General features: G+C 43.3%; 2 long non-coding RNA genes across 5 annotated transcripts; one reads left to right on the top strand and one right to left on the bottom strand.

The window, feature by feature from the left end:
* The first annotated feature begins 881 nt into the window (after positions 1 to 881).
* LOC127486772 (uncharacterized) lies at positions 882 to 25842 on the top strand. Of its 4 annotated transcripts, XR_016217727.1 has the most exons (7): positions 882 to 1074; positions 1660 to 1983; positions 8944 to 9107; positions 11523 to 11688; positions 13331 to 13624; positions 20855 to 20977; positions 25730 to 25842. It is a non-coding gene; the product is annotated as an uncharacterized LOC127486772 (long non-coding RNA). The 4 variants fall into 4 exon arrangements; XR_016217724.1 differs by lacking the exons at positions 20855 to 20977; positions 25730 to 25842 and adding an exon at positions 14336 to 15133; XR_016217725.1 differs by lacking the exons at positions 882 to 1074; positions 1660 to 1983; positions 20855 to 20977; positions 25730 to 25842 and adding exons at positions 6460 to 6778; positions 14336 to 15133.
* On the bottom strand, positions 7615 to 10477 carry LOC149123283 (uncharacterized). Its single transcript, XR_016217728.1, has 3 exons — positions 9163 to 10477; positions 8597 to 8664; positions 7615 to 8157 (listed from the first exon to the last, which is right to left on the bottom strand). It is a non-coding gene; the product is annotated as an uncharacterized LOC149123283 (long non-coding RNA).
* Positions 25843 to 27017: the final 1175 nt, after the last annotated feature.

The raw sequence follows: 27017 nt of genomic DNA, 5'->3' as shown, positions 1-27017 counted from the left end.
GAACTGGCACCCGTAAGGGACACCAGCTCTAAGATGGGAGGTTGGCACCTCAGGCAGAGGCTTTAGCCTAGTACGCCACAGCACCGGCCCTGGGGAGATGATATTTTAAGACTCTTTGATCAGTCAGTCCCTCCACAAGGGAAATTTTGTTTGGAAGAGTCACTGAGTAAAAATTTGTTTATCTTGGGTAAAATACAGGTAATCAGATGTTAATTCCATCCAAATCCCTCTGAGCTGATAAGGACAGCCAATATTTCTGGCCTCATAACTAAGAAAAATTGTGATAATGCATGGATTTGTTTGCATTGCATTCTAAAGAATGAGGAGGCCCATGAGGTCCCGTTGGTCCTTTAAAGCCAGTTGTAACTCCCACAGAAGCCCCTGGTGCAATTGAAAGCAGGGAACAAGAATCAGAAAAATAATGCACTACAAAATATTTCTTTATTAAGGTGCTAACTGAATCTGAACTGAAGATACAATTTTCTTTTCATGTGTAGATGTTCAACTCTTTTACTGGGACTAGAGTTATTTTCCAAACTAAATGCTTATGTTAAGATTTTATTCCTGCCAGTCCCAATTGAGAAAAAAATTATGGTTAATTAAATTATTGAAAGAATTCTGTTATGTCGATAATTTTCAAAAGGAGTTAAATATTTTATAAAGGGGCGATGAAGTAGGCAGGCATACAGGCTAAAATTGACTAGTGAACTGGAAGACCATGTCTTCGCCATGCCCCTGTGTGATGTCATGCCCCTACCTGATACCTTCACCACACCCCTGTGTGACCTCATCCCCCTACCTAGCCACACCTGGGTGCCAACCAGCCAATCAGGTTAATTAACCACTCCCCTTTGGAAGTGGGTTAAAAGCCTGGGACACAGTGTGTCTGGGCCTTCTTTTCTTGCCTGGTCTCCTGCCAGGACGGGCTTGCTGTAGCCCTGTGCCTCCAGGACATGTGCCCTCAGGCCATGTGCTTTAGGCTTCCTGGCCTAGATGCTCCTCCATGTGGCTGGTTCCTGGTGCTCAGTATGAACCATATTTACCTAACTCTCAGCCTCTGCTTTGCTGCCAGTGGTAAGCAGTGAATAGCAGCTTGAGGTGCTTGCTGCACGTGGCTTTTGTCTGTTCCCTGCTTGGTATGGATGCTACCCTGGTTTCTAGACTTTCCTCCCTCTCCTACCAGAACTAAACCCTCACTTTCCTAGATACCTCTCGCACTAAATAAAAGCCTAAAACATACCATGCTGCTTCGTTAATCTGTGCCGGTATTTAGAATTCTTCTCTAAATATTAGGCAAGAACCCTCTTGGGCTTATTAATATTGGGGATTAATAAGTTCATGGTGAAATCATGTGGCACCCCAAATTCTGGTAACACATGTGGCACCCAGATAGCACTTCTGGGAAACTTAAGGCCCACATTTCAGTGTGGAATTTAGGGGGTCGTGTCTGATTTCAAAATGACATTATTCCTTCTCATGATATATGCTATATATATGTGTGTATTTGTTGTATATTGTATATTATGTTGTATATTGTATATTATGTCTGAATGGTAAAAAATTCCTTAAGAGCTTTGTTTTAACTGACATAGGCAAATGAGTGTTCACATAAATTAAAACTATTTAATTAACCCAAATATCTTTTTTTTTTTTTGAGAGGAAGAGTTAGAGACAGAGAAAGGTCTTCCTTTTTCTGTTGGTTCATCCCACAGTGGCCGCTGCAGCCAGCACTGCACAGATCCGAAGCCAGGAGCCAGGCGCTTCCTCTTGGTCTCCCATGCGGGTGCAGGGCCCAAGCACTTGGGCCATCCTCCACTGCACTTCCAGGGCCACAGCAGAGAGCTGAACTGGAAAAGGAGCATCTGGGACAGAATCCGGCACTCCGACCAGGACTAGAACCTGGGGTGCCGGCGCCGCAGGAGGATGATTAGCCTAGTGAGCAGTGGTGCCGGCCTCAAATATCTTTTGATTCATGTGACCTAAGTAAGTATCTGATAGGTTGTTTTAACTTTGTTGATAGATATAAATTAAAATATTTTCAGGGTTACTGACATGTTTTGTGCCTGGATTTGCTGGTCAAGCAAAAGTTATACTTACTTTTTTGGATACTCAAAGTCATAAAAGCTCAATTTTGACAAGAAAAAATGATGCAGGTTAGTGGCATAACACAATGTTCATTAATTCCTGTTTGAAGTAAAATTTAACTCCTCGAGTTGTTCTTTGGCAAAACATGACTCAAGATTATAACCATACTAGTCTAATATTTTAGTTTCTTAAAAAATCTGTAATTGTTAATAATAAGTATATAATAATAATAATAAAAAACATAAAAGAAATGTTTTCAAACTTTTGTACTGTTGGTCTTGTAAAAGTTGTAAAAGACAATGGACTTTTGGATTTAACTACTTTAAAATAATTTGAAATTTTATGTTTCATTAAAATGCTTTGTTCTTATTTTAGAGGCTTTTTAGGATCATTTTAAATTGCAAATTAAGGAACCAATAGATAGGGGAGAGAAAAATGTTAAGGAAGCTATAAACGTGAGAATGAGAATGTGTCTTGGTACTCAAGATGTGTTTTGAATAACAAAGAAAGCAAGTGATCTTTGTCTAACCTGAAATAAAACTGGTGTTTGGCAAGGAGAGAGAGGAACAAAACAGAATAAATAACTTAGGTAATATAAGAATGTTACAGATTTGTAGCAGATAATTTTGTGTGAGATTACTTTGGCTAGATTAGAAGGAAATTAATTCTATGAGTTTCTCAAAATTGAGCATTGGTAATTGTTAGGAAAAGAGTTGCAGATTTTTGCTTCCCCACACAGGGCACCAAAATGTTAGGGAAAGAGGTGCAGAATAGAGAGGGGGCAGTGTACAAATTTACAGACAGACTGCATTTATTCAGAGAAAATAAGTCTGTAGAGGTGGGTGATCAACTGCCCACATGCACACTAGTGGAGCACAGGGCAGAAGTCCCCAACCCCAGGGGCTGGGCCTTTTTATATTTTGGGTAGGGGCCAGCAGGCAGAGGGGAATTCCTGGAACTGGTCTTTCAGGTGTTCAGAGCAACTGGTCTTTCAGGTGGCTGTAAGGGGTGGGGTATGAAGGCAATAGGGTGTGAAATCCAGTTGAGTTTCAAGGGCAAGGAATACATTCCAGTGTTTACCTATTTTGGGCAATGAGGGAGAATGGCTGAGGCTTATGTCATTGTTCCATCAATCCTGACTCTGAGTATAGATAAGGAGAGGGGTGCCGATTTCTCTCTGGCTACTTCCTGCTGATAGGGGGCTTAGACATGGAGCCAGGACTTGAGCAGTGACCTATATTTGGGATAGGATTGATTGAAGAGGAAGAGCAGCCTTGCGTTGCTCCTGTGAGTTGGCTTGAGATATAGCAGTTATTTGTTCCTGCAAGAACCTTTGGAATGGGTTAATTATGCATGGCAGAAATAGGAGCACTATGATTATGAGGGCAAAAGGAGACACTAGAGCCATGGCCCATGGTGGAAACAATGGCCAAAATGAGGCAGAGTTACCTTGTAAATGCCTCACGTTAGCGTGTCGAGCTGAGAGGTGGGTCCTGTTGGGGTGGACTTATATGAGGGAGATGTAACTAGTTTTAACGAAGTAAAATGCACCCAGGGAGGGTGCCCTTTGAGTTTGGCTGTAGTGGTGGTAGTCAATATCACCTGGTAGGGCCTGCTCCACTTTGGTTTTAGAGCAGCCTCATTTTGTTTTAGAGAAATCCAGTCACCAGGTGGAAAGGTAGGGATATAGTCAGGAGGCAGAGAGTGTGGTTTGGGTAGATGTGTGTCTGCATATATCCATAAGTCAGAGCACATTTCAGTAAGAAGAGAGAAATTGAGAGGAGGAGGAATAGCTTCAGAGCTCTGTAGGGGAGGGAAGCTAGGTGGAAGGAGAGGCCTTCCATAGGGAATTTCAAATGGGCTAAGCATTAAGGGCTTCTGGGGAAGAGATCTGATTCTTAACAGAGCTAAAGGGAGGAGTTTTACCCAGTCCAACTAAACCTGGGTGGAGAGTTAGAGTTTAGTTAGAGCCTGTTCTAAAATTCCATTCATCCATTCTACTTTTTCCTGAGGAGGGGGGACAATAGGGAATCTGAAAATGCCATGAGCTATGAAGAGAGGCAGATACTATTTGAGTCATTTTAGAGGTAAACTCTGGTGCATTGTCTGACTGATGGAAGCAGGCAATCCAAATCTTGGGTTAATATCATTTAATAATACAGTGGAAATGGTGGAAGCTCTTTTGTTAGTAGTAGGGGAAGCTTCCACCCACCCCAGGAAGGTGTCCACCATCACCAGAAGGTACCGTGTTTGCCTAACTGGTGGCATATGGGTGAAGTCAATCTGCCAGTCCTCTCCTGGGAGTGATCCATGGGCCTGGTGAGTGGGGAATGGGGTGGCCTGATATTAGAATTGGGGTTAGCAGTTTGACAGGGGCTACAAGTCTGAGATATGTTATGCAGAGTTTCTCTTATGGCAGGAGTTAGGTGTATATGTGATCTCAGGAAGTGAAGAAGAGAGTTTGAGTTTGAGTGATAGAGAGAATGGAGGTTCTTTAGAAAGGTAACTTGGAGAGAAGAAGGGAGTATTAGTTTTTCATCTAGAAACCACCATGAGTCCTTTCTAGATTCCCCTTGTTGTTGAAACTGAGAGATTTCTAGGTCTGAATACACAGGAGCTAAGTTACAGAGAAAAGATGGGATCCTCTCCCCAGGAGCCATTGTGTTAGCTGTCAGTTCAGCCTTGTTATTAGCTTCAGATAGGGATTGTTTACCTTTCTGGTGTCCTTTCCAGTGAATAATAGCAGCTTTTGTTGGCAGCTGAGCAGCATCAAGTAGAGTTTTAATCAGCTTGCCATTTATTATAGGGGTCCCTCGGGCTTGCCATATCTGGGCATTGGAATGCATAATGTTATAGGCATATCGGAAATCTGTATGTATATTGACTGTCTTTCCTTTGGCTAAGGTGAAGGCTTGAACCAAGGCTAACAACTCGGCCTGTTGGGAGGTAGTGCCTTGAGGTAGGGGCCCAGCCTCTATGACCCTATACAGGGAAGAGGAGGAGGTGACATCACGATGCCCCTCAATTATTGCATATCCAGTGGGAAAAGGGGGAGCTTTAGAAGCACTACCATCAATGACCCAATCCAGGGCTCTGGGAATAGGAGTGTCTGAGGTGATGAAATGTAGTCAGGAAAAATCAAGGAAGTGAGGACAGGAATAGGGTTTGAGGGGATGAGAGAAGTGGGGAGGAGAGTAGCTGGGTTGAGAGAAGAGCAGGGATGAAAAGTAACAGTGGGATGTGAAAAATTAAGTTTAAAATTACAGCCCTAAACTTTTTTCCCCCAAAGCTGAAATTAGGTGCAGCTGTAAAGATAAGGGACCAAAACTATGTGGCCTTTGCCTCACCCACCCAGCTGTGCAGAGCCCCTGCCTACCCCTTTCCTGTATCTTGTCTCACCTGACCAGTTCCCTGTCCCTGAGTTCCTAGATAAGCCACAAACCTTCCCGTGATCTTGTGTGACCTTGTGTGAGACCCTGCAGTTTGGCACGTACACTCCAATGGCCCAGACCCTATGCTTCAATTCAAAGGGCATCAACCCCAAGAGCCATCCAACCACCTTAGTGGGTCCGTTCCCGCCACTGGATGTGCCAATCAAATCTAGGAGATGTCCTTTGAATTTCCCGCCAAATGAGATGATTTGCTGTGATGTAAAATGTCTCTAAAAACCCTATAAAAACCCTGGCCCTTGACTTCTCAGGGCTTCTCTGTTCATGCGTGTTCAGGGAGCCCCAGCATGCTGGTTCAATAAACCCCCTGCTGTTTGCATGAGAGTGTCTCTTGGAGTTGTTCCTCGGGTGGTGGACGCATTTCGACCCTAACAGGCTGGAGAAGGGTAGAGTGAAGAACAGTTTAAGTGGGTTAGGAAGACTCAAGGCAGGTGCTTGTAGAAGAGCCTTTAGGATTTGAAATGGGGTCTCTAGGGAGGAAGTCTCTTGCAAGGGCTCATCTAGATTGCCTTTGGTAGCATTTATGAAAGTTCAAAGAAACAGAACTATGGATTTTTCACTATGCGAAAGCAATAAGGTTATTCAAAGCATATAAATGTTAGGAAGTCAGGAATTTAGCCTATGTGTTTGTGAGGCAGGCCTGAAGACCAGCACCTACTGTGGAAACTCTGGAAGCCCAGCAACTTGCACTTCAAAGTCCTGCTCAGACCCCAGACCCTGATAACCTCCCTGGGGGTACCAGCCCTTCCCCCCCTCCCCTAGGAAAGCTCCCAGGGGAATTCTCTCTGCTCAGGACCAAATGGGTTACTTGATTACATGGGGCAATAAAACCTCCTCAGATGCCCTAAGGGAAGCCTCCTTACTTTGCCAGCAAATCTGGGGAGGAATTTGCTAATTTTCACCCAACAAACCCTTCCACCTGGACTCTCCATCCTTTGTCCTGGAGGAGAGGGGGAGGAGGGTAAACAGACTCCCTTAAAAACCTAGGGAGTCTAAGCAGACTGCGAGCTCTGCCCTCTGCCTCTCTGCTGAGCCACCCACCTGGCCTGCCCAGGTGTATTCTTTCCACTCAACCATGTAACCTCACTCTCCCCAGTCCGAGCAACTGGGCGCTCTTTCTGTCCCTTCTGTACTGACGGATGCCCTATCCCCAATAAAGCCTTAGCACTCTGCCCTCTGTCTCACACCTGAATTCTTTCTTGTGTGAAGACAAGAACCCCACAGCTTCCATGGCCTTCCCTCCGGTAACATACATATTTGTAATAATCTTGCTGTTTCATTTTGAAATCTATTTTTAATGCTGTTTCTCCTTTTAGTAGTTTCTACTTAATTGGTGATTTTCTTTGTCAAATTTCTAGGCATCTCCTGCAAGTTATTTCTTCCTCCTTGGTTCTGACTCTTGTGACCTAACATTAAAACTGTTTATCTTAGAAGCCTAAGGTCATAGGATACTTGATTCTTCTGTCTTTTCTTAATGTGTTTAATTTTTTTCATGTAATCAGACAATTCCTTCAGCTTTTGTTTCTAAGGGTATTTTTCTATTCAAGGTTTTCATGGGGCAGGTGTCATGGCTCATTTGGCTAATCCTCCACCTGCCGGCATCCCATATGGGTGCTGGGTTCTAGTCCAGGTTGCTCCTCTTCCAGTCCAGATCTCTGCTGTGGACCAGGAAGGCAATGGAGGATGGTCCAGGTGCTTGCGCCCCTGCACCCACATGGGAGACCAGGAGGAAGCACCTGGCTCCTGGCTTTGGATCGGCATAGCTCCAGCCATAGCGGCCATTTGGGGGGTGAACCAACAGAAGGAAGACCTTTTTCTCTGTCTTTCTCACTAACTCTATCTATCAAATAAATTAAAAAAAATATTTTCATGCTCTTAATAATATTTTTAGACAGGAAGATAGAAATTAGCCTATGTGTGTGAAAGCAGTCATGGGAAACAAAACATGTGCTCTGCAGAAGGAATGCAGCAGCCTTAGAAGCAGGCCTAGGAAAGCAACCCAGTACTTTACACTACAAAACCCTGCCCCTCCAATAAAGGCACACCAGGAGAAACCTGTTTGCTTGGTGCAAAGGAGGTTACTGAGTCTGATAACATTACCTAATTTTGCACCTGGGAAATATTTTGTCCATGACTGGTGTGTGTGTGTGTGTGCGTGTGTGTAGAAACAGTGAGAAGTAGACACCCAGACACCCAACCCTTAGAAATCCCAGTGATTATTAAGTCTTCTCCTCACAGTCAACTTCATAGGGGCATCTGTGGAAATTTACAGTAGGTTTTTAAGAGAGCAGGGGAGCCCCAGGTCTCTGTTCTACCATTAGGCTGAGGTAGAGCTGAAGGACACAGGTGCTGGAAGGTTTGAGGACCACCAGGAGGAATCAGAGAACTTAAGCCTTGTCATCGATCTAGCAACAAGCCATGATATCTGAAACCAGAGACCGTCAACTCTTCCATGACTTCACCACACCAAAGTAATGGAGGAAAATGGTGATGAAGGAAGGTGCCTAGGGTGCATGTCTCACAAGGAATTTCCATGTGGACAGGCAGTGAGCAAAGCCAGATTTATTTACATGAGAAACCTCTTGCCACAGCAGCCACTAGGGGGTCTCCAAGAGAGGGAAACCTGAAAAATGGAGTGGAGTTTTTTAACTGCAGTTTGGATGAGCAGAATAATAACAGCTAACAATCTATCAGAGGGACAGAATCATAATCTTGTCTAGCCTGCTCTTGTTAAAACAAAAAACCTTGGGAACTATCCAATAGGCAAATTCTCGTGGTAAAACCAGGTTAGAAGGGTGGGATTGTTAACTTCCCTTCTATTCTCATGATAAAACTAGAAACTCAGAGGAGTGGGCAGTCCACTTCTGTCTTGCTAATACACAGGTTCTGGGGAGAAGCAAGTGTCTTTGCCCACTGTTAAAAGGACTCCCCATTAGGTCATCTAGTCCTTACACCAGCACACCCTTCCTTAAAACCTCTTTATAAGCCCTCAAATACCCTCCTCCAACAGAATGGTAATCCTGTAACCACAATAAATGCATTTTTCCTTTTCAAATGTTTACCTTAATGAAGGCACCCTCTGTTGCTGTAATCTAGTGAATAATATTTGCATAAGAATTTCAGAAGCCATCTGAAAAAAGGAGATGATTAGGAATGTCAGGCTTTTGCCCCAAGTGACAAAGAACACCCCCCCCAACAACTGAGGCAGAAAGCCCCTGGGGTGACACCCTGGCCTCCTCTGACTGGGTAGTGGGCTGTGCCTCAGAACAAAGCCTGAAAATCTGCATAATTGTCAATTGAATAGACTCATTGTTTTATTTGAATCCTCACCCTCCAATTACCCTGTCTCTTTAAAAATCCTCTGTACTGGGTGTTTGGATTGAGAGAAACTTCTTTTTCTTTCCCCAAGGCTGTTGCTGCCTTCTTGCAATAAACCTTTTCCTCTGGCCAGGCCTCATCTTTGGTGAATTGAAGCGGCGAGCATCAAGAGCTGGATTGTTCACTCAATAACCACATTGGTGAGCGATCCAGAAGCTGGGTGTATTCTTCCAGTGGCCTGACCCTCTCACACTGGTAAGGAGGGCAATGGCCACTTGTACTCCCTCCCCAGAGCTGCTTGTGAGCTAACCTGCTGGCTGGGACTCGGGACATCCAGCAGCTGCTGAGAGCACTTTCTCTCCGGGACTTTCTTTTCTCTTCCTTCTGCGCATTAGCTACCTATTAGCATAATGGCTTCCATTTGTGTACAGAGTCAACAGCTCTGAGACTGAAATTTCTGTCTCTGATCTTTGGGTTCATGGAATTTGGACCTGGCTTAGGTCATTTTTTGTGGCACTGGTGAAGGGTTAAAAAGTTAAAAGCCGCTCCCCCCCCCCACCTCCTCTGGTGAACTTTCCTGACCTCGTTAGACTTGCTCTGCATAGCCATTCTCTATAAAGTTAATTAGTCAGTAAATTACCCCAATGTGAGCGTAACCTTAGTTTCACCTAAGTAAGATAGAAGAAGTCACCATATATCTCTTTGCCTCCTGGACCCCTGACCCCACCATGTGTCCCTTATCCCCATTCAGCTGCATTCCTAGGTATCATCAAGGCAGTTCCTGCAACTTTGTTGTGTTTGTTGTGTGGCCCTCCCTTTTGGCAATAAGAGGCTTTTTGATACTCTCTGTATAGGCCATATGGTTCTCTGAGGTCTAATCAGGCCCTTACTCCATATCCTGTACTCCCTGTATTCATAAATCAACTGGTTGTAAAATCACTTAACTTGTATCAATTGTTTACTCTATACCTCTGTCTGATCTATGCAATGATTGATTTTCTTTGTTTAAACGTGTATAAAAACCCCAACCCAAGACTATCTGGGGCCGCTCGCCTGTACTGGGACGGGGGCCCCGACATGTCGGATCATCAATAAACCTTACCCTTTGTTAACTGCATGAGAGAAGGTCTCTTGGAGCGTTTTTGGGGTGGCAAGAGCAATCCAACTCTAACACTGGTTTGTGTGAAATCGGAGAATACCCCATAAAATCCATACTAAATTGTGGCCCCTTAAAGTTCCCTAGAAATGCTATCTGGGGTGCCACATGTGCTACCGGAATTTGGGGTGACATATGATTTCACCATGGGCTTATTACTAAATCCTCGATATTAATAAGCCCAAGAGGGTTCTTGCCTAATATTTAGAGAAGAATTCTAAATACGGGTACAGATAAACGAGGCAGCATGGTACGTTTTAAGCTTTTATTTAGTGAGAAAGATGCATAGGAGAGTGAGAGCTTTATTTAGGGGAGAGAGGTGAATAGGGGTTCATACCAAGCACCAGGAACCAGCCACATGAGTGAGCATTAGGCCTGGAAGCCTAGAACACATGGCCTGAAGGCCTTGTGCTCTGGAGGTGCAGGGCTACAGCAAGCCCTGTCCTGGCAAGAGGCCAGAGAAGAAGAGCAGGCAGGGCTACATCATGGCTGGGCTTTTAACCCACTTCCAAAGGGGAGTGGTTAATTAACCCGATTGGCTTGTGGGCACCCAGGTGTGGGCAGGTAGGGGAATGAGGCCACACGGGGGCATGGCAAAGGCATCAGGTAGGGGCATGTGGCCACCAAGGGCGTGGCAAAGGCGTGGTCTTCTAGCTCACAAACCTAATCTATTTTAACCTGTATGCCTGCCTGCTTCATGTGGGAGACAAGATTCTAAGATTTTTGCCTCAGCCCCTCTGTGAGGAAGATTTGGATATGGTTTGGAAGAGTACTCATTGGGTGAAATACGAGTGGTTCAATTTAATTTCCATCCAAAAGCACCTTGAGTTGTGTTGTGGCTGATTAAGCAGCTACAGTTACAATCCTATTACTAAGAAGAAAGTGGTGTTCTATTGTAATACTGCATGGCCTGTGTATGTGTTAAATTTAAGAGAAGATGGCTGTTAAGTGGATTTTTAAAATATTTATTTCATTTGAAAGTCAGAGTTGAAGTCGGCAGGCATGCAGGTTAAAATTGATTAGGTTTGTGAGCTGGAAGGCCACGCCTTCACCTCGCCCCTGTGTGATGTCATGCCCCTACCTGGCCACACCTGGGTGCCAACCAGCCAATCAGGTTAATTAACCACTCCCCTTTGGAAGTGGGTTAAACTCCTAGGACATGATGTGTCCGGCCCTTCTCTCCCTTGACCTCTTGCCAGGAGGGGGCTTTCTGTAGCTCTGCGTCCTAGGCTTCCAGGCCTAGATGCTCCTCCATGCGGCTAGTTCCTGGTGCTCAGTATGAACCCATGTTTACTTCTCTCTCTTAAATAACGAACGCTCTCTGCTTCTGCATTGCTGCTGGTGATAAGTGGTGGATAGCAGCTCGAGGTGCTTGCTGCATGTGGCTTTGGCCTGCTCTCTGAGTGGTATGGACACTGCCCTAGTTTCCAGACTTTCCCCTCTCTCCTACCTGAACTAAACCCTCACTTTCCTGGCTCCCTGATCTCTTAACAACCTGTTGTAAATTTCCACAGATGCCTCTGATGAAATTGACTGTGAGGAACAAGAATTAATACGATAAAAGGTGTTTTTTGAGCAGAGTGCCAACTGAACCTGAAATGAAGATATAATTATCTTTGTGTATGTTAGTGTCCAGTACCATCACTGGGACTAGAGTTGCTTTCCAAGTTAAATGCTCAAGTAAGTTTTTCAGGCTTCAGCTGTGGAACAATAGGGTTAACTTAGGTTACTAAAAGCAAGAAGTAATTATATTTAATTGATTAGAACTTTTATTTATTTTTCTTTGGGAGTTTTAAAAAGGAGTTGTAACCATAATAAAACCATCTTCCTTCCCTTTTCCTTTTCACATTTTGTATAGCAAAAACCATTTACTGATATTCTGAATTACCTGAATTACTCTGGAGCTACCAGAGTAATTCAACTACCAGAGCTGTGCTGATCTGGAGTCAGGTCTCCCGTGCAGGTGCAGGGGCCTAAGGACTTGAGCCATCCTCTACTGCTCTCCCAGGCCACAGCAGAGGGTTGGATTGGAAGAGGAGCAGCCAGGCCTAGAACCAGCACCCATATGGTATGCCAGCACCACAGGCAGAGGATTAACCTACAGTGCCATGGTGCTGGCCTCATAATGGTGGACTTTTGACCCCACTGACAAGGATCCTCCAACCAACTGATGCTGACTCCCCTGGTTAAGAGGTCTCCATCAGAAAAAAGCTTGAACATCTACATATCAGCGGTTAAAGTGACTCATTATTTCTAACTTCCCCCTGAAGCTACCCTTGTCCTTTAAAAACTCTTTGGGAGAAAGAGAACATTTTACATCAAGAGCTTTCTCTTGGAGCCATGCTGTGGCATAGAGAGCTAGGCCTTCACCTGTAGTGCTGTCTTCCCTTGTGGGCACCATTTCATGTGCATGTTGGCTTCTCTCCTGATTCGGCTTTCTGCAGTGCAGGATGCTCCAGGTGCTTGGGCCCAACACCCAGCTGGGGAGGTTCCTGGCTCCTGGCTTTGAATCAGCCCAGCTCTGGCCATTTTGGCTATTTTGGGGGTGGGCCAGCAGGTAGAAGACCTTTCTCTGGCTCTCCCTCTCTCCATGGCTCTGTTTCTCAAATGAATGAATAAAATATTACTTAGTTATTTATTTGACAAGTAGAGTTATAGACAGAGAGAGACAGAGAGAAAGGTCTTTCTTCCATTGGTTCACCCCTCAAATGGCTGCTGCAGCTGGCACTGTGCTGATCTGAAGCCAGGAGCCAGGTGCCTCCTCCTGGTCTCCCATGCTGGTGCAGGGCCCAAGCACTTAGGCCATCCTCCACTGCCCTCCTGGGCCACAGCAGAGAGTTGGACTGGAAGAGGAGCAACTGGGACTAGAACCCGGTGCCCATATGGGGTGCCGGCGCCGGGCCCCAAATGAATAAAATCTTTAAAAAAAAAAGATAAATATCTTTCCCCAAGATGCCAGCTTCTAGAAATAAGCTTTTTCCTCTTGCCAACATTCATTTCTGTTGAATTGGCAACCCACGTGGTGAGCCATAAGGGCCTGATTATTTGTCAGGTAATGGAGTTAAAAGATTTAAAAACTGTTGCAGCGATTTCTATATTTTTCTGTCTCATAACATATGCTATGCCTTATATACATGTACCTGTAGTATGTTTAAAAGTTTGTTGTGCTTATTTGTGTTAAAATCAAAATATAATTTTCAGCTAAGCACAAACAATATATGAAAGTGATGCAATGTTCTTTGCTTTCTATGAAGTTCAATTTTAAAGTTGTTCTTTGGCAAGATCATAACCTAAGAATAACCATACTTATCTAATATTTTAGTTTTTCAGGCAATCTAAGTATAAGTGCTCAAAATGAATTGGTGGTCTTTGCTTTCTCTGCACTTTGCTGTGGCACCTTGTGCATCATCATGTCCTTGCAACCTAAGGGTGTCTCCCTCTCATCATCTGCCTGAGAAATGGACTCAAGTATGCAGTGACTGGAGAGGAGGTAAAGAACTGTATGCAGTGCTTGATCAGAATCAGCAACCAGGTTCAAAAACTGATGTTGCATACCTTGCTGCATTCATGGATACATGTGAGATGGAGCAAACATTGGCTAGCATCAAGAAGACAGGTGAGCATTTCTGCCTCATCCTTGACACCAAGGGGCCATTTTGCTGATCACTACATCACAGCAGAAGGCATGTGGTGGCAGACATGAGCAGGAGGTGGTATACAAACTGAACTACAAGCTGTGCAAGGTGAGGAGGATGACTGGGTACAAAGGGAATCCCACCCCTGATGGCTCATGATGCTTGTGCCATGCACAACCCAGATCATCTCCTCAAGGTGATCATGGGATGGATTACTGATTTGGGGACCCTATCCAATTTGACATGAGGTAATGAACCTCAGGTTTTCCTGCCAGGGATAAGAGCATCTCTGACTTACAGTGGCTACAGAGAGATAAAGCCGTGTAGCAGCTAGAGAGACCAAGAACTACTCTGCAGTAGGATGACTTTTTTTTTCTCCAATAAATGATAAATGCTCATAAAAAATAAAAAATGAATTGCTAAGTGTAAAAGATAGATTTTTCTAAATACATGTACTCTTGGCTTAAAATATATAGAAGGGATTGGGTCTTTTGGTAAATGTTTTCATAAGTTGTTAATACACAGCTGTTCAAAATTCCTTGCTAAGTTATCACTAAACAATAAGTTACCTGCAAGATGGCAGTGTCAAAATGAAGCCTTTGGTAGGGGTGGTATATGTGCCTTTAACAGATAAAAACAATGGTCTAGGTGGGAGTGATTTTATTTTCTGCTCTTTTCTTCCACATGTGCAGGGAATGAACTCTAAGACCATCAGCTTGACCAGCCCATGATATTTCAGTGGATTGTTCATCTCAGGCCCTAAAGCTTTTTGATGCTGTTTGGAAACCAACAGCATCACAGCTCACTTGGACTTCATCACACTGTTATTTTCAGCATGAAAATGTGTGGTTTGGTAGGGGTTTCTTATTCCTCAAAGAGGCAGAGAGCCTGACTGGCAGAGGAAGGCTGCAGAATAGGAATGTGTGTGTTACTTCTTTCACATGCCCACAGTTTAAAATAGGAAAATAGGGCTTCTGCAAAATCGAAAATTTTAGTTTATGACTGATTTTGAGGAGTGGCTTTCCTTTTCATGGACACTTAATTTTGTTCTGATGTTAATATATCAAATTTCTTCTGTGTATCAGATAACACCACCATTCACAAGTTAAGATTCTTGGTATTTGGATATCTGTTAGATGCTACTAAGAAAGTAGAGATGAGCTTTCTTTTTAAAGCTTTTGAGGTGGTGTCACAGAATAGCATGTTGTAGATACAGTCAACTGCTTTGTTACCTTCCAAGTAGGCATCTGTAAGTACTGAAACTTAAAATGGCAGGTGATGTGCTGTAGACACTGCTGTTAAGATTGGACATAACTGACAGAGTTCATTCTTTCTCTCTAAAAGTGATAGGGGATTTGTAGCTTAGGGTTTTTTTGTTTGTTTAATTTGCTAATAATGTATATGAATTTAACATTCTGTGTAAACTGTCTTTGTTACTGCACAGTTTATGCAGTGCTGCTTTGCCAAATAAAAGTTCAAAGTAAAAAAAATCAAGTTATCAAGGATAAGAAATATTTTTTTAAGATTTATTTATTTAAGTATTTGCAAAGCAGAATAACAGAGAGAGAGAGAGAGAGAGAGAGAGGTCCTCCATCCACAGATTCACTCCCCAGAGGGCTGCAATGGCTGGATTTTGCTAATCTGAAGCCAAGAGCTAGGACCCTCATCCAAGTCTCCCACATGGGTGCAGAGGCCAAAGGATTTGTGCCATCCTCCACTGCTTTTCTAGGGCATTTTGAACCAGTGCTCTTACAAAATGCCAGCACTGCAGGTGGAGGTTTAACCTACTATGCCACAGTGCTGGCCCCAATAAAAATAATTCTAAATCAACATACCAAAATTTAGAATTCTTTAAAGTTTTATTTATGTATTTGAAAGGCTGAGTTAGAGAGGTAGAAAGAGACAGACATCTTCCATCTACTGGTTCAATCCCAGACGTCTGCAGCAAGCAAGCACTGGGCCAGACTGAAGGCAGGAGCCTGGAGCACCATTCAGGTCTCCTACATCTGTGGCAGGGATCTAAACACTTGTGCATTTTCCTCTGCTCTTCCCTGGCCATTAGCAGGGAGCTTGATCTGAAGTAGAGCAGCTGTGACATGTGACCATATGGATGCCAGCATCACAGGTGGTGGCCTTCCCCACAACATCACTATTCCAGCCCTGACATTAAAAATGTTCAAGGTACAGCCAGCATCATAGGTGAAGTGCAGTCTATCATACCTGCATCCCATAAGAGTGCTTCTTTGAGTCCAGACTGCTGCACTTCTAATCCAGCACCCTGCGAATGTGCCTGGGATAGCAGAAGATGGCTCAAGTGCTGGGACCCCTGCCACACATGTGGGAGAACCACATGGACTTCCCTGGCTTCTGGCTTCTTCAATCTGTCCCAGCTCTGGCTGTTGCAGTCAGTTGGGAAGTGATCCAGATGATCACTTTCTCATTGTCTTTATTTTTTTGGAATTCTTTCAAATAAATAAAACTAGGGTTTATACCCTACATTAAGTTAGTAAATTTTTTTACAAAAATATAAATATTAATGATTTGTGCAAGAGGTTTTTCATATTTGATTTTAAAGTCTAATAACTTTCTACAACACATTTATGTATTTGAAAGGAAGAGATACAAAGAGAGAAAGAGGGAAAGAAAGAGATCTTCCATCCAATGACACTACCCAAATGACTGGGGTTTGGGTCAGGCAGGAGCCAGTAGGCAGGAGCCAGGAGCTTCTTCTGGGTCTCCCATACAGGTTCAGGGGCTCAAGTACCACATTTCTCTGCTTTGCCCAGGTGCATTAGTAAAGAGCTGGATTGGAAGTGGAGCAGCTGGGATTCAACTGAGCTGGTACCCATATAAGATGCTGGCACTGAGGTGGAGGCTTGACCTTCTATGCCACAGTGCCTGCCCCAGTCTAATAACTTTTAAAAATTTTGAGAGAGGTAGAGAGAGGGAGAGAGAGTGAAATGTCTTCCATCTACTAGTTCACTCTTCAAATACCCACAATGGCTGGAGCTGAGCCAATCCAGAACAGGAGGCAGGAGCTTCTTGCAGATCCCCCATGCTCAAGCACACCTTGCACTGCTTAGGATTAGCCTACAATGCCCTCTAAATAACATTTTCAACCATCTAATCAACTGCAACTTCTTGTTTTTTATTTTTCTTATTTATTTGACAGAGTTAGACAGTGAGAGACAGAAAGGTCTTCCTTCCATTGCTTCACCCCCAAATGGCTGCTACAGCCAGTGCTGTGTGGATCCAAAGCCAGGAGCCAGGTGTTTCCTCCCTGTCTCCCAGGTCTCCCACGTGGGTGCAGGGGTCCACACACTTGGGCCATCCTCCACTGCCTTCCTGGGCCACAGAAGAGAGCTGGACTGGAAGAGGAGCAACTGGGACTATACCCAGCACCCATATGGGTTGCCAGCACTCAAAGTGGAGGGTTAACCAAGTGAGCCACCAACTGCTTTTCTAGGATTAGACTACTACGCTATAGTGCCTGGCCCCTCTAATAACATTTCAACCCTCTCCTCAACTGCAATTTTTTAAAATTTCCATTTGATTGACTCCTTTCCAACAACTAGCCATCTCTTATAAGCTATTTTCTCCTCCTTTATTGTTTAGTTATGGCCTGTCATGAGAAATGCTTGTCTTTACAGCTGACATTGTGGTACAGCGGGTTAAGATGCTGCCTGTGATGGCAGCAACCCATATGGGCACTGGTTTGATTCCTCGTGGCCCACTTCTGATTCATCTCCTAGCTAATGCACCTGGGAAAACAGGAGAGGATGGCCCAAGTCCTTGGGACCCTGAACCCATGTGGGAGACCTGGATGAGTCTCCTGGCAGTGGCTTCTGCCTGGCCCAGTTCTGGTTGTAGTGGCCATTTGGCTAATGAACTAGCAGATGGAAGATCTTTCTCTCTCTCTCTGTTCTCTCTCTGTAACTCTACCTTTGAAATTAATTAGTCTTAAAGAGAAATGCTTATCTTAGAAGACTAGGATACTAAGAGTACCTAATTTTTTTTTAAAGATTTTTTCATTTGTAAGCCAGAGTTCACAAAGAGAGAGAAGAGACAGAGATCTTTGGTCTACTGGTTCATTCCCCAGATGACCACAATGGCTGGACCTGAGCCACAATGGCCAGGAGCCAGGAGCTTCTTCTGGGTTTCACACATGGGTGGCAGGGGCCCAAGGACTTGGCCATTTTTCATTATTTTCCTTGGCACATTAGCAGGGATCTGGATCTGAAATGGAATAATCAGGACTGGACAAGTGCCCATGTAGGATGGGATGCCTGTGTCACAGGGGCTGGCTTTACACAACATGCCACAACACTGGCCACTATACTTGACTTTTCTAGATGTATTTAAACTGTTCTATGGATTTTTATGCTTTTGTTTCTAAGATATGTTATTGTCTTTTTTGTTAAAGATTTATGTATTTATTTGAAAGGCAGAGTTACAGAGAGGCAGAGAGAGAGTTAGAGAGAGGTCTTCCATCTGCTGGTTCACTCCCCAAAAGGCTGCAATGGCTGGAGTTATGCCAATCTGAATCCAGGAGCCAGGAACATCTTCCTTTGGGTCTCCAACACTAGTGCAGAGAGGCCAACTACTTGGGCCATCTACTGCTTTTCCAGGCCATAGCAGAGAGCTGGATCAGAAGTAGAGCAGTCAGGACTTAAACTGACCCCCTATGGGATGCCAGTACTGCAGGCAGTGGCTTTACCTGCAGTGCCAAAGCACCGGCCTCAGGTGTACTTGTTTCTAAGTGTTCTCATTCTTTTATAAGGTTGAATGCTTACAGCCTCCACACATACTATTTCAGTGTCTAAGTTTGGGTACCCTTCCATTAGGTTTAACTTCTAAGTTATCTGGGGGAACTTCCCACTAGAAGAAGCACAGTACAAAAGGATTTTCTTTATCTTTTGGTAACTAATTACATGAGGGAAAGAAATTTTGTGTTTTGTCAAGATAATCTCATGTATTTTCTATCTTTGGGTTTAGAAAACTGAATGTTAAGAGTTGATTTTTAATATCTTTTAAGTGTATATTTCTAGTAATCAAATATTAAATATACTTAATATGTAAAATATATTTAAACATAATTTGACTCTATATAAGTGAATGATTATTGTCTCATAATGATCAGAGATCCTATGTTAACCAAGTATTTTTAAATTTTTGATATCTTTGACATTTTTTTCAAAATCAAAGTTCTAAATTAACTGCTTTGCCCTTGATTTCTTTGTGGATCCCTGGAAATCAACAAAAGATGTAGTTTTCAACTTGCAGAGATGATGGCTAATTAGGCTCACTTTACATGAAAAGTATTATCTAGTTGCAATATCATAAATTTTAGGTTGTTACATTGATATAGAAATGTTATTGATGTAAGTTTTCCAGGGGTTATGTAACATTGAGAAGTCCAATGGTGAAATATTACAAGCTGCTGTTATTAAAAAAGGGGAGGAGGGTTCCTTGGGTACTTTAGAAGAATTTTGAAATTGCTCCAGTGCTATCAATGACTGAAATGATGAACTGGTTTGTAAGATACTGCTGTGCTTTTTCAAATCCTGTGGGCATCTCCTTTGCTAAATTACTTTAAAAATTTCAATTGTGATGATTTTGTCTTTGTCATTCACTGTTCTAGTTCTTCTCCAGGAAGATTTATATTTATAAGACCATTAAAATTAATTATAAATATGGGGTTCTTATGGAAGATCAATGGGGTAACCATGAATTTCTAGAATTCTGAAAAATAAAACAGAATTGTGAAACTGCTAATGGAGATCAAAAGAGAAAAAGTAATCATAGGAGAGTCAATGAACTGGTGAAATTTGTGGGTTTTTTATGTCTTAGTTAAAACATTGTTCTATTTTTTAAAATGATTTATTTATTTATTTGAAAAGCAGTATTACAGAGAGGCATGGGTAGAGAGGTTTTCCATCCACTGGTTCACTCCCCAAATGGCCATAATGGCCTGAGCTGGGCCAATCCGAAGCCAGTAGCCAGCAGCTTCTTCAGGGTCTCCCACATGGGTGCAGAGGCCCAAGGGCTTCAGCCATCTTCTACTGCTTTTCCAGACCACCCCAGAGAGTTGGATCAGAAGTGGAGCAGCCAGGACTTGATTTGAATCAGTGGCCATATGTGATGCCAGCACTGAAGGGGGAGGTTTATTTAACATTTTATGCCACAATGAGGGCAACCTCTAATAACATTTTCAATCATCTTCTGAACTGCAGCTTTTTTAAATTTCCATTTGATTGACTCCTTTCAAATTTCTAGTCATCTCCTGTAAGCTATTTTCTCCTCCTTTATTGTGGCCTGAGTTAGAAATGCTTATCTTTATGACATTGTGGCATAGCAGGTTAAGCTGCTGCCAGTGACAGCAGCAACTGAAATGGGCACTGGTCTGATTCCTCGTGGCCCAATTCTGATCCATCTCCTAGCTAATGCACCTGGGAAAGCAGGAGAGGATGGCCCAAGTCCTTGGGTCTCTGTAGCCCTGTAGGAGACAAGGATGAAGCTTCTATCTGTGGCTTCAGCCTGGCCCATCCCTGTAGTGGTGGCCACTGGGGAAGTGAACCAACAGATTGAAGGTCTCTTTTGTTTTCTCTTTCTGTAACTCTGCCTTTAAAATAAATAAATAAATGTTAAAAATGTTAATAAAAAATGTTAAAATGTTTACCTTGGAAGCCTAGGATAATAAGAGGGCTTGATTATTTACATCTGGGTAGCTTCATATCACGGTGCAGAGGCTGTAGGCTCTTGGTGGGAGAAGCATGCATCCCTTGCTATGTGCCAGAATCACAGCACTGTGTCTTTCCTACACAAAGTGGGGAGCACCACACATTCCTTTCTCCACCCTACTCCACTCTTTGTTTCTTCTGCCTTTTTTGGCTCCAGTTTTCTCTGCCTTTTTTTTTTTTTTTTTTTTTTAGTTTCTTCAGGTAGAATTGTAGATAATTGATTTCATATCTTATTATGAAATATAGATCTTTACAGCTATTTCCTCCCAAGCCTTGCTTTGCATTTTTCCATTAATTTGTGGTGTACTTTGATTCTAATCATCTTATTTCTGAATTTCCCATGTGGTTTCTTCAATAACTCACTGTCCATTTGGGAATATGATTCTTATTTATTACAAGTTTGAAGAATTCTCTAATATCCTTCTGGTTTTGGTTTCCAGAGTTGTAAATATTTTATTTTTTTTATTTGAGGAACTAAGAAACAGAGCAAAAGGGAGAGAGAAGCACAGGGATCTCCTATCAACTGGCTTTCTCCAGCTACCGCAATACCTGGACGCCACTAGCCTAAGGCCTAGCACTTAGAACTCAAGCCAGGTTTGTACCATGGATAGCAGGGCTCCAGATACTTGGCTCATTCTTGGCTCTTTTTCTTTTAGAAAGCTTTCATTTAATGAATACACATTTCATAGGTACAGCTTTAGGAATATAGCAGTTCTTCCCCCCTTCCCACCCTCCCATCCTCACTCCTGTCCCAACCTTCTACTCCCTCTGCTATCCCATTCTTCATAAAGATTCATTTTTAATTATATTTATATACAGAAGGCCAACTCTATACTAAGTAAAGATTTCAACAGTTTGCAGAGACACACAATGTCTAAAGTACTTTTGAAGATGAGTTTTACTGTTAATTCTCATAGCACAACTCTTTAAGGACAGAGGTCCTACATAGGGAGTAAGTACACAGTGACTCCTATTGTTGATTTAACAATTGACACTTATTTATGGTGTCAATGATCACCTGAGACTCTTGTCATGAGCTGCCAAGGCTATGGAAGCCTTTTGAGTCCACAAACTCTGTTAGTATGTAGACAGGGCCATAAAAAAAAGTGTAAAGTTCTCTCTAGCCTTCTGAAAAAGGTACCTCCTTTGATGTCCTCTTCTTTCCACTGGGGTCTCACTCACAGAGATCATTTATGTAGATTTTTTTTTTTTTTTTTTTTTTTTTTTTTTGCTACAGTTCTTGGCTTTCCATGCCTAAAATGCTCTCATGGGATTTTTAGCTAGATCCAAAGGACTTAAAGCTGATTCTGATGTCAATGTGCTGTTTAGGGCATTTGTCATTCTATAAGTCTGCTGTGTGGCCTGCTTCCCATGTTGGATCATTCTCTCCTTTTTAATTCTATTGTTATTAGTATACACTTGATCTTATTTATGTGATCCCTTTGAGCCTATCTATATGAACAGTTACACATTTGTTTTTTTAAGAATTTATTTTTCTATTTAAAAGTCAGTTACACACAGAGAGAAAGAGAGGCAGAGAGAGAGAGAGAGAGGTCTTCTATCCAATGGTTCACTCCCCAGTTGGCTGCAACAGCTAGAGCTCTGCCGATCCAGAGCCAGGAGCTTCTTCCAGGTCCCCCACATAGGTGCAGGGGCCCAAAGACTTGGGCCATCTTCTATTGCTTTTCCAGGGCACAACAGAGCTAGATTGGAAGTGGAGCGATCGGGATTCAAACCGGTGCCCATATGGGATGCCGGCACTGGAGGTGGGACTTGAAGTGGTGCCCTTGTGGAATTCCAACACTGCAGGTGGATGGCTTTACCCTCTAAGCCATGGCCCCAGCCCCTTCTATATGTATTGTTTTCATCATTCAGCTTTTGAACTCTTTGTATCCCTTTTTTTTTTTTTTTTTTTTTTTTTGGGGGCCACTGCTGTGTTAAACAAAGATAAACTGCAGCTTACAGCACTGGCATCCCATACAGGCCCAGGTTCAAGTCCCAGCTGCACCATTTCCCATCCAGCTCCTGGCTAATGTACCTGGAAATGCAACAGAAGATGACCCAAGTACTTGGACACCTGCACCCACATGTGACACCCAGAATAAGCCCCTGCCTCCTGGCTTTGAATTGGCACAGCTCTGTGTTGCAGCCATCTGGAGAGTGAACCAGTAGATGGAAGATCTATATCTCTTCTCTCTAACTCTGCCTTTCAATTTAACAAATCTTTAAGATTCATTTTTGTCTTACTGTGAAATCATTAAACATTTCTCTTTATATTAATACACATTGTATTGTTCCTAGCTTTTTTAGTGTAGCCTGGTAATCTTTGCCTTTTTAAACTATTCAACTGAGAAATAGCTGTAGATATCTGTGGGGTACAATGTGATCATCCGATGAGTGTTAATTCTGGAATTGTCTAATCAGAATAATTCATTCATCACTTCCTACACTGTATGGTGAGTACTTTCAAAAGCCTCTCTTAACTTGAAATACAGCATTGTAGTTCCATGCTTTGCAGTATAGCTGTAGACTTGTTTCTCCTGTCCACTGGAAACTTTGTACCCCATGACCAATGTATCCCCTTTGTCCTTAATCCACCATTTCTCCCCCTCACTCGCTGGTAACCACAATTCTTCTCTACTGACATGCATTTCACAGGTGTACTCTGGTTGGCCCCAAACTGGGGACAGGGAGGTCGGGGCTTAGTCTCTACCCTTGGCCCAGGCAAGCACCCACAGGGCCCACTGGAGTGGTGGTGCTCTGCTATCCATGTCCCCTCCCCCAGCTGCGATCAGGTGCCTACAGCTGCTATTCTCCTATTGGAGCTCCCTCCCACAGGCGTGGCTGGGCACCGAGCTGCGGCCCAGGCAAGCCATTGCAGGGTGGGCATGGATCATGGATGGATGAGGGTGATGGGTGAGGGTGTGTAGTGCAGAAAGATGAAGATGGTTAGGAATCATGGGAAGCCAGCCCTTACCATGTTACCATTTTTCCTTTTATTAAATTTTGGGAAATTATTAAAATCCCTTAACTGTCCCACCACTCTGGTAGGTAGATTTGCAACTTTTACAGACTGCCACTATTTCTAAGGTATGCTACCTAGATACAATGTTGGGAGTTCTCTCATCTCATCTTAACTCTCACATTATGCTATACATAGCACCCATACTGAGTTAGGTCTTGGAATTCTTGGTAATAAAGAAGCAATAGGACTCAGAATACTGACTCAAAAATCTAGAAAAGTGAAATATTTAAAAATCTGAACATTGCCAACCAAGGCTGCCTGATCACTCTGCAAAAGCCCACAACAGCCAGGGTTCTATCTATGAAAGCCAGGAGGTAGGGACTCCATGTTGGTTTCCATGCAGATGGCAGAAATCCAAGTTTTTGAGCCATGATCTGTTGACTCAAAAGAACACTTGGGGCCAGTGCTGTGGTGTGGGTAAAGTCACCACCTGCAGTGCCAGCAATCCATATGGGCATCATTTTGAGTTCTGGCTGCCCAATTGCAATCCAGCTCTCTGTTATGGCCTGAGAAAGTAGAAGATGGTCCAAGTCCTTTGGCCCTTGCACCTGTGTGGGAGACCTGGAAGAAGCTCCTGGCTCCTGGTTTTGGATCAGTGTAGCTCTAGCCATTGCAGCCACCTGGGGAGTGAACCAGCAGATGGAAGACCTCTCTCTGTCTCTGTGTCTCTGTAACTATGCATTTCAAATCAATAACTAAAACTTTCAAAAAATAACTTTAAAAAAATACTTACAGTAAGTTGGTTTGGAGGTGTGGAATAGCCAGGACACACACCAAGCACTCTGATATATATGTGGTATGTCCAGAGAAGTAGCTTAACCTAGTGTATCATGATGCCTACTCTTCCAATGTCTGGTTTGTGCAGCCTGTGACCTAGGCCCTATGTGTCCAACAGGAAAGTCTCAGGATTTTCCATATGATTACTGCACAAGAAAGGAAACTCCCAAAGGTAAAATACTTTTCAAATTATGTTGGTATCATATATACTGTTGTCTCATGGGCTAGAACAAAAGTGAACTGGAAAATGTCAGGGGTCCCTGTGGAGAAGAATTATATCAAGGTTTGTATACAGAGAGGCTTGTCATAGAACAGTTAAAGAAAGCTGTTATGGATATATTATGTCAATTTTTCCTATACATAAGATTGTGGCCAAAAACTAATTTTTAAGCTGCATACTTTAATGAAAGTTTAGTTACATAAAAGCAAGAGATGTTGTAAGGGAAACAGTTAGTATGGCCTGAGTAATTTTCTGTGTAATATAGATACTAATGAAAGCAGGTTTCTTTTTGGTGTACTGCTAATTAATTGGACAATCCTGATGAATACTATAAATTAGTTAGGCAGTGACATTGATTTTTTTATGATTTATTTATGTATTTGAGAGGCTGTTACAGAGAGACAGAGACAGAAAGAGAGATGGTTTTCCATCTGCTGATCACTCCCCAAATGGCCTCATTGGCTGAGGCTGGGCCAATCTGAAGCCAGGAGCCTGGAGATTTTTCCAAGTCTCCCATGTTGGTGCAAGGGACCCAAGGATTTGGGTCTTCTCTTCTTTTTTTTTTTTTTTTTTATTTGACAGGTAGAGTTATAGACCATGAGAGAGAGAGACAAAGACAAAGAGAAAGGTCTTCCTTCCATTGATTCACCCCGCAAATGGCCACCATAGCTGGAACTCTGCCAATCTGAAGACAGGAGCCAGGTGACCCTTTCTGGTCTCCCACATGGGTGCAGGGACCCAAGTACCTGGGCCATCCACTGCCCTCCCAGGCCATAGCAGAGAGCTGTACTGGAAGAGAAGCAACCGGGACTAGAACCAGTGCCCATGTGGGATGCCGGTCCCACAGGCAGAGGATTAACCCAGTGTGCCACGGTGCTGGCCCCAGGACTTGGGTTTTCATCCATTGCTTTCCCAGTCCATAGAAGAGAGCTAGATCAGAAGTGGAGCAGGTGTACTGGAATTGGTGCCCATATGAGATGCCCACACTGCAGCAGGAAGCTTTACCCACTACTCCACAGTGATGGCCCTGGCATTGATGTTTTTTACAGAATTGGTAACAAATTAATATTTTAATTAGCCCAACAAAAATATTAACCTGACTGATTGGTAGAGTTGTGTGTGCTCTTTCAGGGTCTTTTCTGCTCTTCCCATGTGTAAAGCCTATATTCCCCCATAGGGAGGGTAGTTTATTTTTGTTGCCCAGCTTATATGCCCATTTGTCTATATGCATTTCCTTCATGATATTGCTAGCACAGTAGACTTTAGGAAGAATCTAGACTATTTGTCTCACCACTCTCTCTGAATAATTTCTCTTCTCTTTCAGATAAGATCCTGGAGACATCTACATGTACCTGAGACAAACAAAAATGAATTTATTGCCAGTAAGTTATTTATTCCTCAGCTTCTTTCACATTGTAGTTTATTTTATTTTATTTTATTTTTTTGACAGGGAGAGTTAGACAGTGAGAGACAGAGAGAAAAGTTTTCCTTCCGTTGCTTCACCCCCGAAATGGCCGCTACAGCTGGTGCCCCAGCTCCAGTTCTTTGTGACCATTTTGAGAGTGAACCAGTGGGTGGAAGACTTCTCTGTTTCTCCCTCTCTGTAACTCTACTAAGAAGGAGAAGAAGAAGAAAAACATGCAGAACACAAACTGGTGCCCGTATGTGATGGTGGCACCATAAGTGGACATATAGCATACTATGCCACAACACTGGCACTGAGAGAGAGACCGTGACTTTCAGTCAACTGATTTACACTCCAAACACCCACAGCAGGCAGGGCTGAGACAGGGTCATAGGTGAGAACCAGGAATGTAGTCCTGGCCTCTCACTTGAGTTGAGAAGCCTACATTCTAGAGTTGTCAACACTGACTTCTAGTGTCTAGATTTGCAAAATCTAAAATTAGGAGCCAGCCCTGAAAGCACAGCTGGAAATGCTGCTGTGGGACCAGGGCATTAGGCTAAATGACTCTTTTCCCTTGCCATGATAGAAACTGCTGCACGCCTTCTCCTGGAAGTTAACCTGTTTGTATCATGACATCACTGAAAGTTTCTTCTCTTTTTACTGGTGTCCTATTGATTGCATTCTGCAATTCACCTTGACAGGTTGACCCTATATCATCTGACACATCTGTATCTCCAGCTTGGGCTTCTTGCACAGCATGTAGACCACTATATTTACTCCCTGTTGAGTGTTTCCTTATAGCCATCCAAATGGCACCTCAAGCTGCTCAAATCTAAAATGAAAACCTGGGGCTGACATTGTGACATTGTGGTATAGTGGGTTAAACAGCTGCCTAGGATGCCAGCATCCCTTAAGGATTTTGGTTTGTTTCCTGGTTGCTCCATTTCCAATCCAGCTCCCTGTTTAGCATACCTGTGCAAGCAGCAGAAGTTAGTCCACCGGCGCCATGGCTCACTAGGTTAATCCTCCACCTTGTGGCACCGGCACACCGGGTTCTAGTCCCAGTTGGGGCACCAGATTCTGTCCCGGTTGCCCCTCTTCCAGGCCAGCTCTCTGTTGTGGCCAGGGAGTGCAGTGGAGGATGGCCCAAGTGCTTGGGCCCTGCACCCCATAGGAGACCAGGAGAAGCACCTGGCTCCTGCCATTG

Source organism: Oryctolagus cuniculus, chromosome 12, assembly GCF_051225735.1.
Source record: "Oryctolagus cuniculus isolate XC-2025 breed Fujian yellow rabbit chromosome 12, ASM5122573v1, whole genome shotgun sequence".
Lineage (NCBI taxonomy): Eukaryota > Metazoa > Chordata > Mammalia > Lagomorpha > Leporidae > Oryctolagus > Oryctolagus cuniculus.
Note: the sequence above shows the minus strand (reverse complement) of the source record. Positions and strands in the feature narration are given on the sequence as shown.